The following is a 26,773-nucleotide window of genomic DNA, read 5'->3' as shown; positions in this document are numbered from 1 at the left end:
ACTTAATTGCAAAGTTTAGGGAGGCTGGCCCCGCTGGATTTGGGGGCACGAACTCTGGGTTTGCCCAGATTGTCCTCACGTTTCAGCAGCTTCGAGGCCTCGAAGCAGGATCCATTCCTCTTGGGAAGTCCTTGAAATCTTCTCCTTATAATTTAGTATTGGCTCAGCCTTGTCTTCTGTTAATTGTCAGACTATGGCTACTTTTCCCAAGAGAGGCACAACTAAAGGTCCCAGAGAGGCCAGGCCTACAGGCGATGAGATTACTAGTATCCCCCAGGCCTCTTCCTCCTCTTCTCCAGGGGCCCGCCCCTCGACCAAGGTCACCAGGGCCGAGAAGAGAAGGGACCTAGCCCTACAAAAGATTCATGATAAATCAGCAAAACGTTTGAAAGTGCAGGCCCAAGTAATCAGTAGTCAAGACCCACCAGAGGCCTCTAGTCTGCCTCCTTCTGGGGTCCCTGTGTTATCTCTGGATGAGCCAAACCTAGACAGACCCCAACCTAACCTATGGGGCATAGGTCCAGAGGAACCAGATATTATGGAAGATTCCCCCCAGCCAGGATCCTCCCAGGCCTTTAGGAATTCTTCTGCCATTTCTGCTGATATTTCCAGTTTACCTCCTGAGTTCCAATCTATTTTTGCTGTGTTGTCCAAAGCCATTGATGCCAAACTCTCCTCCATCAATGAGCTTCCTTTACCTCTTCCTCCTTCTCGTTCCTCCCGCCCCTTGGGTTCTTCCCCAGCGGTCAGAGCTCCTATTCAGGATGACTCAGAGTCCTCCCAAGATGAATATGAGGATGTAGAGGAGGATGAAGACCCTTTCCAGGGCTTATCAGAGGATGAGGAATCCCAAATAAAGGTCCCTCCTCCTATTACTATTTTCCCTTCTCAACTATTCAAATCTCTCCTCCTCAAAGCTAGAATTTCTACGGGATTAGCGGCCCAGGAGAAACAAGCCTCCACTTCCACTGATCCCCCGGAGGAGAATTTACCTTACTTCACAGAGGAACAGGAGGATAACGAGGTAATCCCTATGCCTAAATTATTTAAAGATGCCTTACTTAAACAGTGGGATTTTCCAGCCTCTGGCCTTAATCCCTCTACCAAGGACAGAAAGTTGTATAAACTCTCCTCTTCCTATGAAGAGCTTCTATCTTTTCCCAAACCAGATGAACCTGTCAAAATTCTTCACTCGGCAGCGGCTGTGCCAGGCGAGGCGGAGGAAGTCCTCCGTCCAGAGGACAAGCGCATCGAGCAAATGCTCAAAAGAGGATTCTCCGCTGATTCCTGGGCCATTAAAAGTTCTGCAGCAGCCTCCTTCTTCTCCAGAGCCATGCTGCTGTGGCTTCGCCAACTTCAACAGCACATTCCTCCAGATGACTTGAGAGGTCAACAAGACTTCAACAAGGTCTTTGCAGCTGCCCAGTACGTGGCTGATGCCACCTTACAATCTACTAGATTTTCTGCTAAGTCTATTGCAGCCTCTACAACGGCAAGAAGACTCCTATGGATTCGCCCTTGGCAAGCGGGAGTTCGCCAAAAGTGGCAGTTATCCCAGGGCCCCTTAAAGCGCGACCTTCTCTTCGGTGATCTTCTGGATCCTCTCCTCACGGAGACCACAGACAAGAAGAAGGTTTTGGGTCCAACCACAAAAAAGGTTACTAAAACGCAGTCCTTTCGTCGCCCAGGGCGCCAGCAAGATCAAGCGGCTTCCTATCAGAGATCTCCAGGTCAGTATTCCCCCCGCTTTCGTTCCCAAGGTAGGAACTCCAGGGGTAGGGGTTTTCGTTTCCAAAGGGGAGCTGCCTCTAACAGGGCTTCAAAAAAACCTAGATGGTAACCTTTCCTCCATTCCCATAGGGGGTCGCCTAGCTCATTTCGCGGCAAATTGGCGTCTCACCTCCAAGGACCCTTGGGTCATTGACACTGTTCAAACAGGCCTTCTTTTAGAATTTATTTCTCCTCCCCCTAAACGTTTTATTTCCTGCCCTTCGCCCAGGTCATCCTCAGATTGTAACCGTATGGAGGAGGCCATTTCTCATCTATTGTCCATTAGAGCCATTCAGCCGGTCCCTTCCGGTCAGAAGGGCCTAGGTTTTTACTCCATCCTATTTATGGTTCCAAAGTCCTCCGGAGGTTGGAGAGCTATTTTGGATTTAAAGAAACTAAACCTATTCATCAAATATAGGAAGTTTAAAATGCACTCCTTGTCTTCTATTTTGGCCGCCATTCACTCGGGAGATTTCATGGTCTCCTTAGACCTCACTGAGGCCTACCTTCACATTCCTATAGCCAAATGCCACAGAAAATTTTTACGTTTTTCCTTTCAAGGCAGGCATTTCCAGTATAGGGCGATGCCATTTGGCCTTTCCTCGGCCCCTCGGGTCTTCACAAAGCTCTTGGGGTCCCTGGCGGCCTATATCCGGGCGTCTCCCATCCACATTTTATGTTATCTTGATGATATTTTAATTCATGGGAACTCCCTAGAGAGAGTGAAATCAGACCTTTCTGTCACCATGTCAGTCCTTCAGGACCATGGGTTTTCCATCAACTTTGAAAAAAGTCACCTCCAACCTTCCACTTCCATTCCTCACCTGGGAGCCATTATTGATTCAAAATCTTCCCAGGTTTTTCTCTCTCCCGAGAGAAAACTCAGTATTGTGGAGTTAATTTCTAACATTTTATCTAATCCTTCAGTATCCATAGTTACTCTATCTTCCCTTTTGGGGAAGATGGTGTCATGCATAGGCATCATTCCCTGGGCTCGCCTTCATGCTAGGGAACTCCAGTGGCTTCTGTTGCCTTTTCAGAGATCGGGGCACAGCAACTCAAATCGACGCATCGTCATTCCACTGAGTGTTCGCAGATCCTTCAAGTGGTGGAAGTCTCCGGCCATGGACAGAGGATCCCCGTTCAGGTGCCCGGATCAATTTGTCATCACCACAGATGCCAGTCTATCGGGATGGGGCGCCCACGCCCAGGGGATGATAGCCCAGGGCACGTGGTCCCCGGAGGAAGCTTCCAGGCCAATAAATTGGCTAGAGTTAAGAGCCGTCTCCCTGGCTCTGAAGCATTTCTCTTCTCGCATCCCCAACCGGCACGTTCTCATTCTCACCGACAACATTGCCACAAAAAGCCATATCTGCAGGCAAGGGGGCACGAGATCCAAGGCTCTCATGAGGGAGGCCCTCAAGCTGGGCCTTTGGGCGGAAAAACATCTCCAGTCGCTCCTAGCCGATCACATCTCGGGGAGTCTCAACATCCAGGCGGATTGGCTATCCCGAGCAACGATAGACCCAGGAGAGTGGAACCTCCATCAAGACCTGTTCCATCAAATCACCCTCAGATTCGGCCTACCAGTCCTGGATCTCTTCGCGACCAATGCAAACGCCCAACTCCCTCGCTTCTATTCCAGATTTCCATCCCCGGGAGCGGAAGCGATCAATGCCCTCCGGAGTCCATGGCCTCCAGGCCTACTCTATGCATTTCCTCCAATTCCAATCCTCCCGGACGTGATTCACAAGGTCCTCACCGAGAGGGCCCGAGTAATCTTAATCGCCCCTCATTGGCCCCGCCGGCCCTGGTTCGCAGATCTCCAACAGCTGTCCGTCCAGGACCCTTGGCGACTCCCCGTTTCGGGGGATATGCTGCGGCAGGGGGCCTCTTTCCATCCAGACCCGGAGTGGTTCCACCTCACCGCCTGGCTGTTATCAGGAGAGATTTAGAACTGCGTGGGCATGACCCCGATTCAGTGGAGGTCATTCTAAAGGCCAGAAGGGGCTCGACCAATCGAATCTACGACCACACGTGGTCCAAGTTTCACCAGTGGTGTCTTCAGGAAGGTCTCTCCCCTCTGTGCATCCCCATACACAGAATTATTTCCTTCCTTATGCAAGGTTTCCATAAAGGACTCTCCACCAGCACCCTCCGGCGTCATCTGGCAGCCATTTCATCTGTCCTAGGGGGCCCCCGCAGACAGCCTCTCCGATCCTTCCCTGAAGTTCAGGAATTCCTCAAGGGCATAGCCAACCTCAGACCTTCCAAGGTCCACAGGTATCCATCCTGGGACTTGCCACGGGTTCTCCACTCCCTCACGCAGGCACCATACGAACCCCTAAAATCGGCGTCCCTCAGGTACCTATCCTTTAAGGTAGCCTTCCTGGTGGCTATTACCTCTGCCCGACGCATTTCGGAGCTGGCTGCCCTCTCAATCAGGCAGGACCTTTGTCAATTCCATCAGGACAAGGTAGTCTTGCGACTGGACCCCACCTTCTTACCCAAGGTCAGTTCCATGTTCCACAGATCTCAGGATATTGTCCTACCTTCCTTCTGCCTCCAACGAGACCATCCCTTGGCAATTAGATGGCACACCCTGGATCTCACCAGAGCGCTGAGAATATATATCCAACGCACAGGACCCTTTCGGAGGTCAGAAGCACTTTTTGTAGCCTATCATCCCAGAGTCATGGGGGCCAAAGTGTCTTCAACAGTAATAGGCCGTTGGATCAGAGGGACTATATCTAAGGCCTATGAGTCGGCCTCCCTCTCAGTTCCAAGGAACATCACTGCGCATTCCACCAGGAGCGCAGCCACCTCGGCCGCTTGGGCGACTCAAGCCCCGTTGGAGGAGGTCTGCAAAGCAGCCACTTGGGCCTCGCCAAATTCCTTCATCAGGCACTACAAAATTGATTCTTACGCTTCAGCGGACGCTGCCTTCGGCAGAAGGGTACTCCAATCCGTTATCTCACACGATAGCAAGCTAATCCCACCCTAGGGACCATCTATTGGGTATGTCCCATGTGACTGCTGGACCCGCTCCTTCAGTACGGAGAATAGGCGTTGATTGCTTACCTGAACGCCTCTTCTCGTACGGTGAGCGGGTACAGCAGTCACTTCCCGCCCTTGTATGTGTCTTCTTTACCTTTCTATCTCTTTCTTCCTCTAACAATGAGAGTTGAACACTACAGAGCTTCACAACTGAGCCTAGTCTATGGATTCGCGAATTCTGGGGAAGGGGCGGATCCGGCAAGCTTTTTTAATACTAGGCTCAGTTCCACCGGATTGGACATGAGCAACCCATGTGACTGCTGTACCCGCTCACCGTACGAGAAGAGGCGTTCAGGTAAGCAATCAACGCCTATTTTCTCATGTTGCCTTTGATCTTTCCCCCAACTAACTTCAGATTGTGTCCCCTTGTTCTTGTGTTCACTTTCCTATTAAAAACACTTCCCTCCTGAACCCTATTTAACCCTTTAACATATTTAAATGTTTCGATCATGTCCCCCCTTTTCCTTCTGTCCTCCAGACTATACAGATTGAGTTCATTAAGTCTTTCCTGATACGTTTTATGCTTAAGACCTTCCACCATTCTTGTAGCCCGTCTTTGGACCCGTTCAATTTTGTCAATATCTTTTTGTAGGTGAGGTCTCCAGAACTGAACACAGTATTCCAAATGTGGTCTCACCAGCGCTCTATATAAGGGGATCACAATTTCCCTCTTCCTGCTTGTTATACCTCTAGCTATGCAGCCAAGCATCCTACTTGCTTTTCCTACCGCCCGACCACACTGCTCACCCATTTTGAGACTGTCAGAAATCACTACCCCTAAATTTACCAGGCGTTTGCAAGCCAATGGGATGCATCCCATCAGTTTGCAAACACTTTGCGCACCAAGACTGGAAGGCTTTGGGGAAGACTTGCCAAGGCTGCCACCTCTCCAGAAGAAGTATGAGTCTTCACAGGAGACCCCCCCAGTGGCAGGATTGCGGGGGGGAGCAATTGTAGGGAGCATGAGGTGTATCAATGGGTCGGGGGAGGCCTCAGGTAGTCAGAAGCAACAGATTTCGCACCCACACATGGCCTTGCCCAACTGAGATCCCTCAAGTGCACTTAACAGCCTCTGCATTCGATTAGCAAATGCGTGGGCGAAAGCAGGAAGTTTTCACGTTCATTTTACATGATTCACTCCAACAAATCCTTGGGTTACGAATGTAATTGGTAGGCTTCATTACATTTGTAAATCAAGTACTACCTGTATTTTTGACTTTGGAGAGACTTGTAAACTTACCAGGATAACCTACAACAATTGAATTTCCTCAGTATCTCCCATGTAAATTACCAGGTACAGTGTTCCCTCGATTTTTGCAGGGGATGCGTTCCGAGACCGCCCGCGAAAGTCGAATTTCCGCGAAGTAGAGATGCGGAAGTAAATATACTATTTTTGGCTATGAACAGTGTCACAAGCCTTCCCTTAACACTTTAAACCCCTAAATTACAATTTCCCATTCCCTTAGCAACCATTTAGATTATTATTCACCATGTTTATTTATTAAAGTTTATTTTAATTTTTTTTTATTAAAGGCGGACGAAAGTTTGGCGATGACATATGATGTCATCGGGCAGGAAAAACCGTGGTATAGGGGGGGAAACCGCAAAGTATTTTTTAATTAATATTTTTGAAAAACCGTGGTATAGGCTTTTCTCGAAGTTCGAACCCGCGAAAATCGAGGGAACACTGTACAATTCTTCCTAGCTTCTTTGATATTAACTAAAGTTGATTAGGTGCTGCTGCTGTTTGTAACATAGAATGTTTTGAATGTCAGCGTGTCTGTAAAGCAATTTCAAAATTTCTGAAAATTTGTTCCAAGGATCTACTACTCTTTCAGTAAAATAATATTTTCTCATGTTGCCTTTGATCTTTCCCCCAACTAACTTCAGATTGTGTCCCCTTGTTCTTGTGTTCACTTTCCTATTAAAAACACTTCCCTCCTGAACCCTATTTAACCCTTTAACATATTTAAATGTTTCGATCATGTCCCCCCTTTTCCTTCTGTCCTCCAGACTATACAGATTGAGTTCATTAAGTCTTTCCTGATACGTTTTATGCTTAAGACCTTCCACCATTCTTGTAGCCCGTCTTTGGACCCGTTTAATTTTGTTAATATCTTTTTGTAGGTGAGGTCTCAAGAACTGAACACAGTACTCCAAATGTGGTCTCACCAGCGCTCTATATAAGGGGATCACAATCTCCCTCTTCCTGCTTGTTATACCTCTATCTATGCAGCCAAGCATCCTACTTGCTTTTCCTACCGCCCGACCACACTGCTCACCCATTTTGAGACACTCAGAAATCACTACCCCTAAATCCTTCTCTTCTGAAGTTTTTGCTAACACAGAACTGCCAATGCAATACTCAGATTGAGGATTTAGTTTCTTTTGACTGAAGTTTTAAATTTAAGATTTTTATGTATTATTTTAATATTTTATCCTGTATTCTATTCAATGTCTGTATGCCACCTAGAGAACAATGACCATTTATGGTGCTCTCAAAAAACAACACAGCATTTACATTTTGTCAAAAATGAGAATAGCTCCGTAATATTATTGGGGAGGTAGTGGGAGTAAAGGTAGTACGTAGAGAAATAATTTAGAATCTGTAAGTGAAATGACTACAAAATTATCATTTTAAAAAGTCTTTTATACATTTCTTGCTTTGCTTTGTCCAGATGTATCGGAGTACTATGACCACAATTTCCACCTAGCATGTATATCTGACACAAATGGAAGAAATCGATTTAGAGGATGCTGTATAATTTAAACCAATTTAAATTCTATCTCTAAACCAGGCTGGCGCAGGCTAAGCTACATACAACAAAGCATACAGTATATGGAAGCAATGAAAAGATTGTTACACAAGACAATATATTTCCCCATCCATATCATTTGACAGATTTCAAAAGAAAGGCGAAGTAATGCTTGCTATTATGCCAAAAATAGCTTTGGATAAAATATCTGAATCAAGGCTCACTACAGGCCCGTTTAGAAACTTTGTTTCTGGCTCAAATTCCAAACCACTATGACCAGAAAAGACAAAATATTTGTTGTAGTGTAATAATGAAACACTTGGTCTTTTCTACTTTAATTTTAATGACAGACCCAAATACAGTGATACCTCGTCTTACAAATGCCTCGTCATACAAACTTTTCGAGATACAAACCCGAGGTTTAAGATTTTTTTGCCTCTTCTTACAAACTATTTTCACCTTACAAACCTGCCGCCGCCACTGGGATGCCCCGCCTCCGGACTTCCGTTGCCAGTGAAGCACCTGTTTTTGTCTGGAGGTGGGGTTTCCCAGTGAGGGGAGCCTCAGTGAAATCGCAGCATCGCAAAAACACAGGTCTAGAGGTGGGGTTTCGAGGACTTTGGTGTTTTTGTGATGCTGCAATTTCACTGATGCTCCCTTCGCTGGGAAACCCCACCTCCGGACTTCCGTTGCCAGCAAAGCGCTCGTTTTTGCGATGCTGGGATTCCCCTGCAGCATCTCAAAAACACAGAAGTTCAGAGGTGTGGTTTCTCATGGAGGGGAGCCTCAGAGGAATCCCAGCAGCGCAAAAACGGGTGCTTCGGCTGGCAAAAGGGGTGAATTTTGGGCTTGCACGCATTAATCGTTTTTCCATTGATTCCTATGGGAAACATTGTTTCGTCTTACAAACTTTTCACCTTAAGAACCTCGTCCCGGAACCAATTAAGTTCGTAAGATGAGGTATCACTGTATATAAATTACAGGTTGTAAGTTATTGAACTCCAATATATTCTTGTGGCCTAAAGATCCACCTCACTAGAAATACAGCTAATAATTATTGATGTAATATTTAAATTCATAATATATAATACAGTCTTCTGACAAATCCATCTAAAAATCAGCATGTCTTGTAAACCTATTTTAAGGATTACTGAGAAAGTGTACAAGATGCCGCGCTGTTGTGCAAATATTAATGATTAATTAATATATATATAAGATGATACTTTTAAGTAATCAAATTATGTCTTCACACAGGTGTATAATCTATGAAAATTAAAGAGAGACCGAAATACAAAATTAACATGTTACTTTTAGAAATCCATACATTAACTTCTTATTGTAGGGGTAACCTAAAAGCTACAACAGTAGATCCCATGAAAGTTTCAGCTGAATAAAATGCTGAGCTAATTACATTGCTGAAAGTTTAATTCTGGTAATCACAACATCCAGTAAACATCAATTAATACAGAAAGTATTAGCATTAAAATGTCATATTAAAATATAATCAACAAGATATCAGAAATATGGATCATACTTTTTTTTAAATTTTACAATAGACAAGGAAACAATTAAAACAAGGTATCTAGCAAAATATGACGAGAACTGCAATTTTTCCAATCTTGGCAACGAAACTCTTGGAAATTCTTTAACAATTCTTTCACTTATACCGATGAGCTTCAGGAGGAAGTGTTAACAAAATTCTACAAGCCTCAGCAGAATTATGCAAGGAGGATTTAAAAGCAATCATCTTAAGACAAAAATTATGAATCTCAGCAAACATTAATAATCACATTGTTGCCTCAAATATTAATAACAATTTGGAAATAATAAACAGAACAACCAGTTCAGCTTAAAGGAGGAAAGTTTTATCTTTATGATTTTATCTCACTAAACGTTATCCCACTCATGACGCAACCAATTTGCATAGCAAAAGGATGTGCATTCAGCTGTTGGATCAAATTAAGTTCTTATAGCCGGTTAAATGAAGTACTGGAAGACTGATTCAGTGGGTGATTTAAAAATCCACGTTTCTGTGATGCTTATAATTATTTGCATATGAATTCTAGACTGAAAAATACAATTTGGGTGGGAAAATAAAGGTGTTTGATTGAAGTAGCAAATCAGCAGCATTCCAATTTGGGACTGCCCACCTTTATATCATTTCAAAAAATTCAATTGTTACTCATAGACCTAAAAAGTATGGGAAATACTTATCTAATATAATGGGAGAGGAGAAGGAAAAGAGAGGGGGGAGGGGGAGAGAGAGAGAGAGAGGGAGGGAGAAAAAGAGTAGAGAATATGGGAATGACTGGGTGTTTGTTGTGTGACCATTTTCTTTTAAAACCAAATTTGAACTTTAAAAAATTCCACCAAACCTAGAATTAATGTCCAATTAGATATACAGTGGTCCCTCGATTTTCGCGGGTTCGAACTTTGCGAAATGGCTATACCACGGTTTTTAAAAAATATTAATTAAAAAATACTTTGTGGTTTCCCCCCCCCCGCCCGATGATGTCATACGGTTTTTCCCACCCGATGACGTCATACGTCATCGCCAAACTTTCGTCCACCTTTAATAAATATATTTTTTAAATAAACTTTAATAAATAAACATGGTGATTAATAATCTAAATGGTTGCTAAGGGAATGAGAAATTGCAGTTTATGGGTTTAAAGTGTTAAGGGAAGGCTTGTAACACTGTTCATAGCCAAAAATAGTGTATTTACTTCCGCATCTCTACTTTGTGGAAATTCGACTTTCGCGGGCGGTCTTGGAACACATCCCCCGCGAAAATCGAGGGAACACTGTACACAAGATTGCACTTTTTAAGTTTTATTCACGTATCGTTACTGCATCATCAGGCACGTCATGGTTTTATTAGGATTATTGCCGTGCTATTTTTCCTCTAGCAAAGGTTACTCATAAAATAATCAGCAAGTTCTATACAATAAACACCAAAAAGACATCAACAATTAGTAAAGAAAACATATTAAGCTAAAGCATTATCGAAGATGTTTGTCAGAATTTCAGGAATGCTTTTAAATACTGCATGAGGTCTTCGGATTTCTGCCACACAAATTAATGGGTGTAAATTCCCTAAAGAAATGCACACTAAGCAAATGCAAGCTCCCAGGAGTTGGGATGAAGGGCAAAAGGTGCATTCCATAAAATTACCTAAACTTCTAGGTGAAAGGGGAAGATCAGTACTGACAGAATATCCGAGAGAAGGTTATCTCATAGTAGTCAATATTTCATCAAACAGCAGGCTGCATCAACCTATAATGGAATGCTGAGCTGCAAGAATTTGATTTATTTATTTATTTATTGGATTTCTATGCCGCCCCTCTCCAGAGACTCGGGGCGGCTAACAGCGACAATAAAACAGTGTACAATAGTAATTTGGTATTGATGATTAAAAACCCATTAATATAAAAACCAAACATACATACATACATAACATGCATAGAATTGTAAAGGCCTAGGGGGAAAGAGGATCTCAATTCCCCCATGCCTGGCGGCAGAGGTGGGTTTTAAGTTGTTTACAAAAGGCAAGGGGGGTGGGGGCAGTTCTAATCTCTGGGGGGAGTTGGTTCCAGAGGGCCGGGGCCGCCACAGAGAAGGCTCTTTCCCTGGGTCCCGCCAGGCGACATTGATTAGTTGACGGGACCCGGAGAAGATCCACTCTGTGGGACCTAACTGGTCGCTGGGATTCGTGCAGCAGAAGTTTTAATTGATTGCCGTGTTTTAATCGAGAGAAGGCGCAGGCAGAAAAATGGACCCATACTTTGATTTTTTTAAACTAATATTAAAAACATTTTATTCATGAGCTGTTTTAAAAAATGGGCCGATATGTAATTATTAACTGTTACCTATTACATCAGTTTTATGTAACTATTCAATATTGCTATTATCAGACCTAACATTTATACCAAAGCCATCACATGCAGACTATTTCATGTAACAGCATCTGTGAAGTGTTGTTATTGTTGTTATTATTATTATTATTTATTAGATTTGTATGCCGCCCCTCTCCGTAGATTTTGTGTTGCCATAAGCAGGGAAAGCATATGCTGCAAACATTTTGAATCATATCAAATCCACTGGAATTCAAAATGACATCCTTGTCATTTTAGCAGGTTCTTCTACATGCCATTAAAATATTATCCACAAATATTCTTTCTGTGAACATAAACAGTATTCTTTGTAGGTTTTGTGACTGACTCTCTTGAAACACTTGTCTCTCTATAGCCACCTTCTCAAGTTTTTAAAAAACAGAAAATACAATTTTCTTTATAGGCCCCTGTGGCCCCCTGTAATTTGTGCCTGCACAATTGTTGTAAGCTGCATGGCTTTGTAAATGTGACTTAAAAATAAATAAATATATTCACATGAGTAGTGATGGGTGAACTGAACCTGCACAATTTGGGTCCGTACCGAATTTTGCGGTGTTCGGTATGCTGAACCCGAACCCGAAATTTTATCAAACTTCGGGGTTGTGTTCGGCGTTCGGAGCTTTGACATCACCGGCAGGTTGCTAAGGACGCCAAGGTGATCACTTCCTCGATTCCATGGAATCCAGGAAGTGATCACCTTGGCGTCCTTAGCAGCCTGCCGGTGACGTCAAAGCTCCGCCCCCGGAATCTCTTCGTGGGAGGGATTCCCCGTTCAGGTTCGAGTCGGCCAAATTTTGCATAAAGTTTGTCCGAATTTGCTGAACCTGAACACCGTTGGGTTCGCCCATCACTAAACATGAGACCTAATGGCAAATTAGAGTTTCCTTCTATGTGCATGTATGTGTATGTTTACAGACAGCTTTAGTATCCCAGTTTCATGGCAATAACCTTTGAACGTTTCTCAAAATATTTCTCATCATCATCACCTTCTCTCTGCTTTATTTGTGACCTGCGTCCGCAAGTTATCAAAATTATGTGTATCCTGTTCTTTAATAGTTTTCGTGGTGGTCAACAAAAGCAGACTAAAATCTGCCCTACTCAATGAAGTAATCCACCTGTCTCCAACCTTAAACACTTGAAGAACTACCTGGACCCATTTCCCATAGAAAACAAAAAAATGGGAGGCATAAAACCTAGTTTGGCGTAGCCAACTCAACATCACTTCCAGTCATGCAATCCACCCCAGCCACGCCTACCCAGGTTTTGTGGCTTTGGGTGGTCTGTGGGTCTCTGTTTTTCCATCTCCCTCTTCCTTCCTCCTCTCTCAATTTTTCCTTGTTTTCCCTCTCTCATTACTCTCTCCCTCTCCCTTCTCTCTCATTGGTTTCTCCTTTTCCTCATTCTTTCCATTTTCTCATTTCTTTTTCTTCCATTTCCCCCCCTTCGTTTGTTTTTCTCTTTTCTCTCTCCCTTTTTTCTCTTCCCCATCCACTTTTTTTCCTTCTTTCCCTCAAGCTCCCTCATGCCTCTCTCCTCTCTCTCCCTCTTCTCATTTGTTTCTTTTTCCTCTCTCTCATTTTCTCCTCCATCATTTTCTCATCTCTCTCTCCCCCCTTTCTCTCTTCTCCCATTTTTCCCTCCATCCCCCCCTCATGTGTGCGTGTGCTCCCTCTTAAACCATTTCCAAAACCAGGCAAGGGTTGAGGGCTTTTTTTCTGACGTTCTCTCTGCTTATTTGGGTGCTTTTTACCATGTAGTTTAAAATCAAGAGTCATTTCAGGTTCCCAGATAAATGAAGTGTCAGGGTTCCAGGTAACACCCAAACCTAAATCAGAATCCAAGTCAAGGCATTGCTTAAAATTCCAATTCAATCCCAGAGCCATCCTGGCACCTCCACAGGGGGAATCTGGATCTTAGCTTCCCACCCAGTTGAAAGTTCACGTGCCTTGCCCCTCACCCACAAACTTGTCGCAGGTTGTGCAATTCCTTTTTTGCTTCCACTCCAGTGGTGGGCATATGATGGTCTTGAACTTCTCAAAACAATGCTTTATGTCTACATCTGCTCCCTCATGAATTATCTATCTATCTATCTATCTATCTATCTATCTATCTATCTATCTATCTATATTGGATTTGTATGCCGCCCCTCTCCGGAGACTCGGGGCGGCTAACAGCAATAATAAAAATATATTATGTAAATTATAATTATAATCCAATACTAAAAACAGTTAAAAACCCATTATTATAAAAACCAAACATACATACAGACATACCATGCATAAAATTGTAAAGGCCTAGGGGGAAAGAGGATCTCAATTCCCCCATGCCTGGCGGCAGAGGTGGGTTTTAAGCAGCTTACGAAAGGCAAGGAGGGTGGGGGCAATTCTAATCTCTGGGGGGAGTTGGTTCTAGAGGGCCGGGGCCGCCACAGAGAAGGCTCTTTCCCTGGTTCCCGCCAAGTGACATTGTTTAGTTGACGGGACCCGGAGAAGACCCACTGTAGGACCTAACTGGTCGCTGGGATTTGTGCAGCAGAATTACCCCTCCCAAGTTTCCATAAACACCAGGCCTTCTACAGATAGTGTGGCAAGCCGTTGCTTAATCTCCAACTTCTGCACCAGCTTGACATGAAGCTAGAAGGCAAGGGCAACGATGGGAGACTCACTCCGGACGAGAGAGAAGTGCCCCTGTACTTGCCTCTCATCTTGCAGAGGCTTCTTCTGGCGCTTAGTCTTGCCTGCACCTTTCTGCCCCGAGATCTTCTGACCCTCAGTTGCTCAAATAACAATTCTCCATGCTCCTTGAGGCCTGGCTTGCTGAGAGGGGGAATAGCCCTGATGCTATAGGATCCCAATGACTTTCTGGAGAAGCCAGCAGAGAAGATTGCAAATGGCGATCACATGATTGTGGGACCTTGACAACCAATCTTAAGTGCAAAGAACAAATAAGTGTGTATAATCTTATACAAATTTAAAGGAAAGGGACAAAGACATTCAGAACACAATTTATCTTAGTGTGAAATAACTTTTTTCTAAAGGGTGTCGGGGGAAAAAACATTTTGAAATTCCCTGATATATCCCTGACATTTCCCTGTAACTTGCAATCTAGTTAAGGCGCGATTGTAGATGACATCATACCAAACGGCCATTGGTAGCCGAGGACGCAAGTTGTTGCCAGTTATGCTCATTTTTGCTTGACTCTGCCAGATTTTCCGTGACTTTTAAACATTTTAATACAGTTTGGTTTTCCCCCGATTTATTCCGGGTTTTTTCACGAATTCTCTGATAATTCCCTGATATTTCCCGAACTGCCGATTTCCCTGATAATTCCCTGTTTTCCAGGCTTGCTGGACACTGTTTCTAGAACTAGATATAGAATTTTCAGAAATTTTGAAATTGCTTTACAGACACGCTGACATTCAAAACATTCTATGTTACAAACAGCAGCAGCACCTAATCAACTTTAGTTAATATCAAAGAAGCTAGGAAGAATTGTACAGTGTTCCCTCGATTTTCGCGGGTTCGAACTTCGAGAAAAGCCTATAACACGGTTTTTCAAAAATATTAATTAAAAAATACTTTGCGGTTTCCCCCCCTATACCACGGTTTTTCCTGCCCGATGACATCATATGTCATCGCCAAACTTTCGTCCGCCTTTAATAAAAAAAAATTAAAATAAACTTTAATAAATAAACATGGTGAATAATAATCTAAATGGTTGCTAAGGGAATGGGAAATTGTAATTTAGGGGTTTAAAGTGTTAAGGGAAGGCTTGTGACACTGTTCATAGCCAAAAATAGTATATTTACTTCCGCATCTCTACTTCGCGGAAATTCGACTTTCGCGGGCGGTCTCGGAACGCATCCCCTGCAAAAATCGAGGGAACACTGTACCTGGTAATTTACATGGGAGATACTGAGGAAATTCAATTGTTGTAGGTTATCCTGGTAAGTTTACAAGTCTCTCCAAAGTCAAAAATACAGGTAGTACTTGATTTACAAATGTAATGAAGCCTACCAATTACATTCGTAACCCAAGGATTTGTTGGAGTGAATCACGTAAAATGAACGTGAAAACTTCCTGCTTTCGCCCACGCATTTGCTAATCGAATGCAGAGGCTGTTAAGTGCACTTGAGGGATCTCAGTTGGGCAAGGCCATGTGTGGGTGCGAAATCTGTTGCTTCTGACTATCCGAGGCCTCCCCCGACCCATTGATACACCTCATGCTCCCTACAATTGCTCCCCCCCGCAATCCTGCCACTGGGGGGGTCTCCTGTGAAGACTCATACTTCTTCTGGAGAGGTGGCAGCCTTGGCAAGTCTCCCCCAAAGCCTTCCAGTCTTGGTGCGCAAAGTGTTTGCAAACTGATGGGATGCATCCCATTGGCTTGCAAACGCCTGGTAAATTTAGGGGTAGTGATTTCTGACAGTCTCAAAATGGGTGAGCAGTGTGGTCGGGCGGTAGGAAAAGCAAGTAGGATGCTTGGCTGCATAGCTAGAGGTATAACAAGCAGGAAGAGGGAAATTGTGATCCCCTTATATAGAGCGCTGGTGAGACCACATTTGGAATACTGTGTTCAGTTCTGGAGACCTCACCTACAAAAAGATATTGACAAAATTGAACGGGTCCAAAGACGGGCTACAAGAATGGTGGAAGGTCTTAAGCATAAAACGTATCAGGAAAGACTTCATGAACTCAATCTGTATAGTCTGGAGGACAGAAGGAAAAGGGGGGACATGATCGAAACATTTAAATATGTTAAAGGGTTAAATAGGGTTCAGGAGGGAAGTGTTTTTAATAGGAAAGTGAACACAAGAACAAGGGGACACAATCTGAAGTTAGTTGGGGGAAAGATCAAAGGCAACGTGAGAAAATATTATTTCACTGAAAGAGTAGTAGATCCTTGGAACAAACTTCCAGCAGACGTGGTTGGTAAATCCACAGTAACTGAATCTAAACATGCCTGGGATAAACATATATCCATCCTAAGATAAAATACAGGAAATAGTATAAGGGCAGACTAGAAGGACTATGAGGTCTTTTTCTGCCGTCAGTCTTCTATGTTTCTAAACAGGATTGAAGGGAGGGAGCAGCATGCACACAGCGGGGAGGTGGGTTCCTCTTTGCTCCATTGGCCATGTCCAGTGCACTATACTTTGGGGCTATTGGTTATTATTTTCAACCTATCTTTTGTTACCACGTGAAGTGGATGGGTCTTACCTGATCTCCAGCACTCTGAATGAAAGATTGAGAGGAGAGCTTTCTTCTTTCTCTCCTGACAAAAGTGCTGAGCTTCAGAGTGGGTTAATTTAAATCAAATGGATTTAAATTATAATTTTTAAAGAGCAACTATCATCTCTGTCCCGCAATGGTTCCTCCTCTGATGCAACGACAAGCCCATTCAGTTTAATGGGATGGCTGGTGATGCAGCAATGACACAACAAAGTGGGGGACATGCCAGGCAGCAAGTAAGTGGATGCCTGCTAACAGGTGCTGCATGATAGGTCTAAAATCAGTTTCCGGTCACAATTCAAAGTGTTGGTTATGACCTATAAAGCCCTTCATGGCACCGGACCAGATTATCTCAGGGACCGCCTTCTGCTGCACGAATCCCAGCGACCAGTTAGGTCCCACAGAGTGGGTCTTCTCTGGGTGCCGTCAACTAACAATGCCGCTTGGAGGGGGCCAGGGGAAGAGCCTTCTCTGTGGCGGCCCCGGCCCTCTGGAACCAACTCCCCCCCAAGATTAGAATTGCCCCCACCCTCCTTGCCTTTCGTAAGCTACTTAAAACCCACCTCTGCTGCCAGGCAGGGGGAATTGAGATGCTCTTTCCCCCTAGGCCTTTACAATTTTATGTATGGTATGTCTGTATGTATGTTTGGTTTTGTATATTAATGGGTTTTTAATCGTTTTTACTATTGGATTATTTTGTATACTGTTTTATTATTGTTGTTAGCCACCCCGAGTCTCCGGAGAGGGGCGGCATACAAATCCAATAAATCAAATCAAATCAAAATGACAGGTGCTCTTTAAACGTAGAGATTCATTTAGTTTGATAGTTAAAATATTTAATATTATTTGTAAACAAAATGGAGGTTTCCTATTTTGCCTGCAGAGCTTGGATTCATTCCAAAAATGTAAATATAGCTGAATATACAGCCTGATGCTATATAGCTAAACTCCATTTCATGCTGAATAAACTAAAGTTTTAATGTGTCTTAAATAGGTAGATTTTTACTCCCAAAAGCATTTTTTAAAATAAATTTGATAAAAATAAAAAAACAGATTTAAAATTTAAAAGTCATCTATTTTTATCCACCCTGCTGAGTTTGCAGCTCAGGTAGGCGGAAAACAAACAAATATTTCTACATTATTTGCATTTTTTTTTTTACAAGGATTGGTCCTTGACCACAAATCACACATTGGAAGTATTGTATTAATTTTTTGCTATCATGATAATACTTTTTCAAAGTGAAAACTAGAAAGACTGCAAGCTGACTGATAAGCATTTGTTATTTTAGGACACAATTGTAACTGTTTGCAGTAATTTTTTGTATATAAAGTGACTTAGTGAAGCAAAAATGAATACTAAGCGAATGTAAATGGTCTTTAGTAATCTTTTGTTTTCGGGCCAGCAGTTAAATCACAGAACATAGTATAGTATTGGTTCAAGCTGTCATTGTAGGATGAGGAAAATGAAAAAAGAGAGCTGGAGCTGCCAGGCTCTGAGATAAAAGACAATGCACAATCCTATCCACAGTTGTTGTTTTTTGACAGGAAGCAACCTTTTAGATTCTTAAACTGGGGGTAATTGCCCTCCCAGAAGATAATTTGGGCATATCTTGGGTGTAATGGAGCAATTTGTAACTGCTTGTTTGTGAATCAAGAATCAAGTTTGCCAAGAAGTGTGTATGTGTGTGTGTTATGTGTGTGTGTAATGATATTACTCAAGACAGGAAAAGTGACTCTAGGGTCAAACAGTTTAAGAACCACTGTTTTGAGTGCTCAGTTTCACTGCGCAACTCTTCTCTTAAGTGTCTGTAGAATCGTGACTGTGGGTCCTTGCAGCATCCGAAATGCAGTCATGGGTGGGGGAGGGTGTCATGACAATTAGCAAAGGCTGAAAGTACTTTATGCACCATAAAACTATCATAATGCTGAACAGTCTTTTAAACAACCAGTCGTACTGAGGACTATCTGGGAAAGAGGACCGAATCCAGGATAGGGATCGGGTGGGTTCCTCCCATTTGGACTGGTTCACCTGAACCGGTAGTAAAACTGCTGGTGATGTCATGATGATGTTACAGAACCAATTCTGCATTGGTTGCCGATCGGTTTCCGGTCACAATTCAAAGTGTTGGTTATGACCTATAAAGCCGTTCATGGCATCGGACCAGAATATCTCCGGGACTGTCTTCTGCCACACGAATCCCAGCAACCAGTTAGGTCCCACAGAGTTGGCCTTGTCCGGGTCCCGTCGACTAAACAGTGTCGTTTGGCGGGACCCAAGGGAAGAGCCTTCTCTGTGGCGGCCCCGACCCTCTGGAACCAACTCCCCCCCCAGATATCAGAGTTGCCCCCACCCTCCTTGCCTTTTGTAAGCTTCTTAAAACCCACCTCTGTCGTCAGGCATGGGGGAATTGAGATATTCCCTTCCCCTAGGCTTATAAAATTTATGCATGGTATGTCTGTATGTATGATTGGTTCCTTAAATTGGGGTTTTTTTAAATTACTTTTAATATTAGATTTGTTTATATTGTCTTTTTACTGTTGTTAGTTGCCCCGAGTCTGCGGAGAGGGGCAGCATACAAATCTAATAAATACATAAATAAATTCTATCTGCCGGCCCGTGGCACCGCCAACTTTTGTTGGGGGGGGGTTGTTCTTCTACGCATGCACAGAAGCTGAGTTTCTAGCACTGCGCATGCATCACCGTCTTGTTTGGGGCTGTTTTTAATTTTAATTTTTTTAAAAAAAAACCATCAACGCACCAAGTGCGTGCGCACCCACGAGGTGCGACCACACAGCACGGAAGGAAGCGAACCAGCAGCAAGATAAGTTAGAACCCAACCCTGGTAGGAATGTAACCTAGGTAAATTGTCAGACAAAGATCTCCCTAATCCTCATGAAAATAAAATGGAGAGGAGGAAGAGGAGGTGAAATAATACAGAATTGGACCATTCTGTTGCTATAGCTTTACAGTAAAGGTAGTACTAGCCTACCCAAATGGGATTCCTAGTCTCATCTACATTGGAGAGCTGACATGAGGCTTTGAGGGTCCAGATGAGGAAAAAAACAAATTGAAACCATGGGAAGGTGGATTTGCGGCTTGTTCCTTATTTTTGATGGAATAGCACTTCCTGGAAAGGATTTGAAGTTTGAATTCATCCAGAGTGCAGTAGCCACATGATTAACTGTTGATTATTATTCTGGGTATAGGGCAACCATTTGTAGAACCTGCATTGGTTATCAGTTGGTTTTCAAGCCCTACCATGACTGCATGCTATCACCTGAATATCTAAAGGATTGTGTATGTTAATTAAGACAATATGTCACATATCCTCTTAGGAAATGCTTTGGCCTTCTGGTTTTTTGGGTGGTTAGCTAGGGTTTTTTTAAATCATAGTTCCCATTCTCTGAAACTGCCTTTCTCTGGAAGATAGGCTACCCTGGCCCCCTTAGTTATTGCCTTTTGGAACATAGTAAAGACCAAACAATGTCGTTTGGCGGGCCCCAGGGGAAGAGCCTTCTCTGTGGCGGCCCCGGCCCTCTGGAATCAACTCCCCCCAGAGATTAGAACGGCCCCCACCCTCCTTGTCTTTCGCAAATTACTCAAGACCCACCTTTGTCGCCAGGCATGGGGGAGTTAGGATATTCCTTCCCCTAGGCCATTACAAGTTATGTATGGTATGTTTGTGTGTATGTTTGGTTTTTATAATAAGGGTTTTTAGTTGTTTTATTAAATTGGATTGTTACATGTTGTTTTTTATCATTGTTGTTAGCCACCCCGAGTCTGCGGAGAGGGGCGGCATACAAATCCAATTAATAATAATAATAATAATAATAATAATAATAATAATAATAATAATAATAATAATAATAATAATAATATTCTGGAGGACATTTGGTGACTTAAGTGACATATGAAATCAGATTTTGTTAAAAATACTTAGTAATTTTTTGCTATTGCTTTTTATTGTTCAAATAAATTAATTGGATATTGTAATAGCATTACTTGTTCTATTACAAGTAATAGCTATTGTAATAGCATTACTTGTTCTATTACAATATCCAATAACTTAATTGGATATTGTAATAGCATTACTGGTTCTATTTTATTGCAAGCCACTGTGTTTACATTAAATGCTATATAAATTTGATAGTCATGATTCTTTACTGGTGAAAATACAGAAGGTCATAGCAGAATGGATGCAATCATGAACTATTAAAGGGCAGAAGGGATTTGGGGAATCATCTGGCTTAGTCCATTCCAAGTCCAGTGCAGGAATCCACCACTGCGATGTCTATTTAAACATTTCTGGCAAAGGCAAAGTTTCTTCCTCAGAGCAGTGTGATCCTATGAGAGTTCTTACATCAGGAGATTTTTCATGATGATGCTGGATTTCGTGAAACCTTCTGCCTTGCCTGTCTTCTGGAACACCTCTGTCCATTTCTGCCCTGTCTTCTCCATGGCATCCTTGGGGACAAGTGTGTCGTCTTTCTGCAGTTCTAGCATCCCTTCCCTCTCCAGGTTTCTCCAATGAACGAAGTGCAACCTTCCCCCTCTTGAACTCTTGTTTGCTCTCTTTTTTTCTTTTTCTTTTGCTGACTCAGCGCAGCTAATCACTCTGTCCTATGTCTACTGAATGGCTGTTTGCACAAACCAACAGATTGTAGTTACAAACATAGGAAAAGCAGATAAAAAGAGTGGCCTTCTCCAGTTGGCGGTCTTTTATTTTCCTGCAGTCAACCCAAAGAAGTGATCTGATCACAGAAGTGATGATCAGAAAGTGTCTCTTGCTCTCCTACTTTATGGGAAATTATACACAGGTAGTTTTCGACTTAACAACGGTTCATTTAGTGACCATTCAAGGTTATAATGGCATTGAAAAAAAGTAGCGTATTTTTCAGAGTATAAGACACACTCCCTCTCCCCCCCCCCCAAAAAAAAGAGGGTGAAAATGCATATGTAGTAAAAAAAAACACAGGAGATGATAGTAGCAATCTCTGCAGCCTGGAACAGCTAATTGGGGGTATTCCAGGAAGAGGAACCACCCCCCAACCAGTTGCTTGTGCTGAATCAGGCTGCAGTAATGTGCTGAAGCTGATCTGGCTGTTTACTATTTGCTGCAAGGACATGTCAGAGTTTGCAGCAGCAATCACATCCAGAAAGCACACACAAGTAACTGATTCAGCAGGATTCAGTCATTTCTATTTATATACAATACAACACATTAAGTAAATATACAATACCAGGAGAAGGGATGGGGTCAAATGGCCGTGGTAGCACGGAGGTCCCCCTTCCCTTGGGGGGTCCCCGAATCCCCACCATCCGGGGGGTTCTAGTTCTTTTGAACCGAGCCCGATCCTCCCTAAACGGGAGGGGACGCTACCAGGGATCTGGTTAGGGGTCAGCATACCCCACCAGACGTACCAGCCTAGTCTCGTGCCGGCGGTGGTGCAAAGCCGGCCAGGCAGCCATACCCGAGTCGGCACTAGCCATGGAGACAATGCAACGCAGGGATTGGAGCCAAGTGGTAACACCTGGGAAGAGTACTTTTTAAGCGATGGCGAGGTGAAGGAAAAATTAAGCGGTGTGCTGGTGTGGCCAAAAAAGAATTGGAAATGTTTTTTTTTATTTTTCACAACAGAGATAACTGCCGGAAATGGGAGAGGAAGCGGCTATTTAGCGGTGTGGTGAATAGCGGAGGCTTCGATTTTTGCATATTCTGCATATTTTTGTATATTGCCCAAATTTGGACTATTTAAAAGAAAGCAGATTCAAAGATTCTGAATTTGGACTGTTTAAGCATTAGATCTCCCCACCCCCCCTTTGCTTAACAACTGTGGCAAGAAAGGTCGTAAAATGGAGCAAAATTCACTTAAGTGTATCACTTAGTAACATAAATTTTGGGTTCAATTGTGGTCATAAGTCAAGACTACTTGTGCTGGTGTAATATTTTTCAAATTATCCTGAAAATCAAGGCTTAAGTGTTAATAACAATACTGCATGATGTGATGTCATAAAGTCTACAGCAGAAACAGAAGTAATTTTAATCACATGGCCTAAAGTTTTTCATTTCTATGAAATCAAAAGATCAAAAATATTTTTGTAACTTAACCTATTGTTTTTCACTGATAATATTGGTTCCATTTTTAATCTATAAATGCAGACAAAAATCTTTGAATTAAAATGCAAAGTAAAATTACTGTCACACCAAATTGCAGATTGTGTGTAAGTGTGTACATAAACATTAAAAGTGTAAACTGTTTAAGGAAAAATAATAGAAGTATTTTTAAGTGTTCATTGTTTTGAGTTCACTTATTGAGTTCACTTATCTTTGGACCTGTTTAGTGCTAAGAGTTATATAGCTCCATTGCTTCAATGCTAATGAAACCTGATCTGTAACAGATGTATGAGAAGCTGCCAGTGTTCTCTATGATCAGTAGGATAGAGATCTCCCCAAAAAAATTGGGGTGGAGGGAGGGAGAAACTGCATTAATATCTTAGTATAGTACTGTAATGCATTTTAAAATGCTGCTTAAAAGGAGAAAGTGTTATAAACACACAAGCAAATGTGATTTCTTAAAATATTTTTGCTATCCTGTTTCCTCCAAAATAAGACATCCCCTGATAATAAGCCCAATTAGGGTCTTATTTTCAGAGAAACCCAGTATTTTTGTAAGGTTTGTATCTTACAGAAAAAAAGCTAAAATGTACTTCTGAATTTCGATACTAAAATTTTTGGCATATTGATTTTCTCAGCTTTAATGTGAGTGAAATACTTTCTTGCCAAATCAAAACGTAAAGTAAAATATAGAAATAGTAAAGCCTCTTCAATTTAACTTGATAACTGTTGTGGTTAGCTCTGGCCCAACTCCTGCCCCAAGGAATGTGGAGGTGGATGTGGGGGAGACATCCACATGCCACAGGCCTGTTTTGCTCCCAGTAGAATCTGCCCACGAATTCTCCTCTGACCAAGGAAGCGTGAGTGACAGGGAAGAGGGGAGTTTGGCAGACATCCACGCATGCGTAGAGTGATGCATAGGAGAGAACAACTGAAGGGTTATTACAAGAGAAAATGAGGCCACCTGTTGTTGGGTGGGGCTGCTGTAATTAGTACTACAGATAAAAATGCAGCCTGGTGTTTTAGCCTCTGGCAGTTTATCTGATTCATTGTTTCGTCAAGATCGTGGTTTTTGTGCTGTTCAAGATTGTGTGTGTGGACTCTCTGGACTTTAGAATTGGACTCAATTTCTCAATTATTGGGTGAGCAATTGGATTGCATTTAACCTGTGCCTTGTGTGTACCAGAAAATCCCTTTGACATTTAAAAAGGGAGCTGTTTCTGTTTTTCTGTTTATAAAAACTTTTGGGTTTTCCTTTTATTGTGTGGTGTGTGTCTTCCTGGACTAATTACCCTGTAATTACGGGCGGTTGAAACACGCCGGCAGAACAATAACTAGCTAGTTGTTTCGATGGTTGACAATATGGGAAATATAAAATGGGTAGGGCTTCATGCCTCCCCCATGTAGCACACATTACTCCTAACCTGGGACTCTGTTTCAATGACTCATGCTTCTTGGGCAATGACAACAGGACACCTGGATTGCCAGGGGTCGCATAAACTCACATTTTATGACGCAGCACTTCATGTCCAAATTGTAGTTGTAAATGCAAGGACTACCTGTAAAACTTTTCCACTGCTAAGCCATTGCAGTGCTTTGTCTAAGGGCAAATCTAGAATCTGTTTCTGTGGGGGGGGGGGGATCACCATAGATACTATTAGTTCTATAATAACACATAATTAAAATATTTTGTACAAAGTGCCTGCTGATTATTATGCAATGAATAACCATAGGTTTTTTTTAAAAAAAAATACATTTTTACAAGATATGTAAATTTGTGCAACTAAGCTTTTTTGTTCTGCTCATACGTGTTTACCACAGTGAGCCGTAATACATTTTTAACAGACTATAAGTTGTACTGCATTAGTGTTTTCTCAACTTCTTTGAAACTATTCTTGCCTGTAGTTGTTCCACACAGACTATTTAGAGGGTGTCTTCAATCATTTCCTTTAATAAACAACAACAACTGAGAAGTATTAGTAACATCTGTGGAGTCATCTAGAGCCAAGGAAAACCACCAGAAATAATTTCCTTTTTAAATTGATTATTGAAGTTGCTTCCAGTGTCCTCAACTCTTGGAGCAACTGTTTTCTCAGTCTTAAAATAAGTTTATTTTTTTCTGGACACATTTATTCGGCAATCAAACACAATTTAATTAACTCGCAATCACAGCTTTCCTTGCTGGCTAACAAATCAACCACATAGAAACTTAATTTGGTTGCAACTATATATTGTAAGGACAGCAGTCACTTCCCACTTTTTAATGAATATTTGCCAAGCAAGGAGAATAAAATTGAGGGATAATAATAATAATAATAATAATTATTATTATTATTATTATTATTACTTATTAGATTTGTACGCCGCCCCTTTCCGAAGACTCGGGCGGCTCACAACAATGATAAAAACAATATTATACTGGCACAAATCTAATATTAAAAAAAACCTAAAAACCCTATCATAATTAAAAACCAAACAGCACATACATACCAAACATAAATTATAATAAGCCTGGGGGAAAGGTGTCTCAAATCCCCCATGCCTGGCGGTATAGGTGGGTCTTAAGTAGTTTACGGAAGACAAGGAGGGTGGGAGCGGTTTTAATCTCCGGGGGGAGTTGATTCCAGAGGGCCCGGGCTGCCACAGAGAAGGCTCTTCCCCTGGGGCCCGCCAGACGACATTGTTTAGTCGACGGGACCCGGAGAAGGCCAACTCTGTGGGACCTTATCGGCCGCTGGGATTCGTGCGGTAGCAGGCGGTTCCGGAGGTACTCTGGTCTGATGCTATTTTTTAATTTCTCCTGACATTTTCATTCATAATAATGCTTCTCTCCCTTTCTTAGACAGCATTAAAGATTAAAACTAAATGTACTTTTAAGGAAAAGATTTTGGGTGCAGTAGTTATTTTAGAACGATGTGCTTGAGTTTTTCCGATGGGTCTTGCCTAGCATGCAATAACACTTTTATATAATGGTGTAAGTCATTAGTTTACCCCTGTAGGAATTAAATAGTAACTGGAGGAATTTTATATATTCAAGATAGGAATCCTTAAAAAGGAAACCGTTATCATAATGTGTTCTCAAAGTTGGGTGCATAATTTTTGTTGTGATTATTTGTAGTTGAACATGCATTATTTCTTTATGAGCGGAACATTCCTTCTGGAGGACAGAAGGAAAATGGGGGACATGATCGAAACATTTAAATATGTCAAAGGGTTAAATAAGGTTCCGGAGGAAGTGTTTTTAATAGGAAGGTAAACACAAGAACAAGGGGACATAATCTGAAGTTAGTTGGGGGAAAGATCAAAAGCAACATGAGAAAATATTATTTTACTGAAAGAGTAGTAGATTCTTGGAACAAACTTCCAGCAGACGTGGTTGGTAAATCCACAGTAACTGAATTTAAACATGCCTGGGATAAACATATATCCATCCTAAGATAAAATATAAAAAATAGTATAAGGGCAGACTAGATGGACCATGAGGTCTTTTTCTGCCGTCAGTCTGCTATGTTTCTGTTTTAAAAGTTCATTTTCTTGCAATTTCTTTTTTTCTGTTAGGCCACCTGTTTTCTAACCTGCCGTCTAAAAAAAAGGGAATATGTTTGTCATCTTTTTGATATCTATTATTTGCATTCTTTGTTCTCTAAGTCTCTTTGCGTTAGTCTTTATAGGGCAGAGATGGTGAATCTTTTTTTCCTTGCCTCCCACACATCCCATTCCCTGCACATTCATGTGTGACCTCTCCCCCTGCCTCCCTCCTATGGAGGGCCTCCAGAGGCTGGAAACAACCCATTTCCCAATTTTCACCCTCTCCAGGCTACAGAGGCTTTCTTGGAGCCTGGGAAGGGTGAAAACATCCTCCCCCATCCCTTGGAGGCATTCTGGAAGCTGAACATGCCCTCCCAGAGCATAGTTCCCTCTAAGCTGAGCAGTGAGCAATCGCTCACTTA

General features: G+C 42.4%; 1 protein-coding gene across 2 annotated transcripts in view; it reads left to right on the top strand.

Annotated features, from left to right (window-relative positions):
* Positions 1 to 26,773, top strand: part of JMJD1C (jumonji domain containing 1C) — a 213,147-nt gene that overhangs the window by 56,059 nt on the left and 130,315 nt on the right. The window lies entirely within an intron of this gene.

This window comes from Erythrolamprus reginae, chromosome 5 (genome assembly GCF_031021105.1).
Source record: "Erythrolamprus reginae isolate rEryReg1 chromosome 5, rEryReg1.hap1, whole genome shotgun sequence".
NCBI classification, from domain to species: domain Eukaryota; kingdom Metazoa; phylum Chordata; class Lepidosauria; order Squamata; family Dipsadidae; genus Erythrolamprus; species Erythrolamprus reginae.
This window is presented reverse-complemented; position numbering and strand designations above follow the sequence as displayed.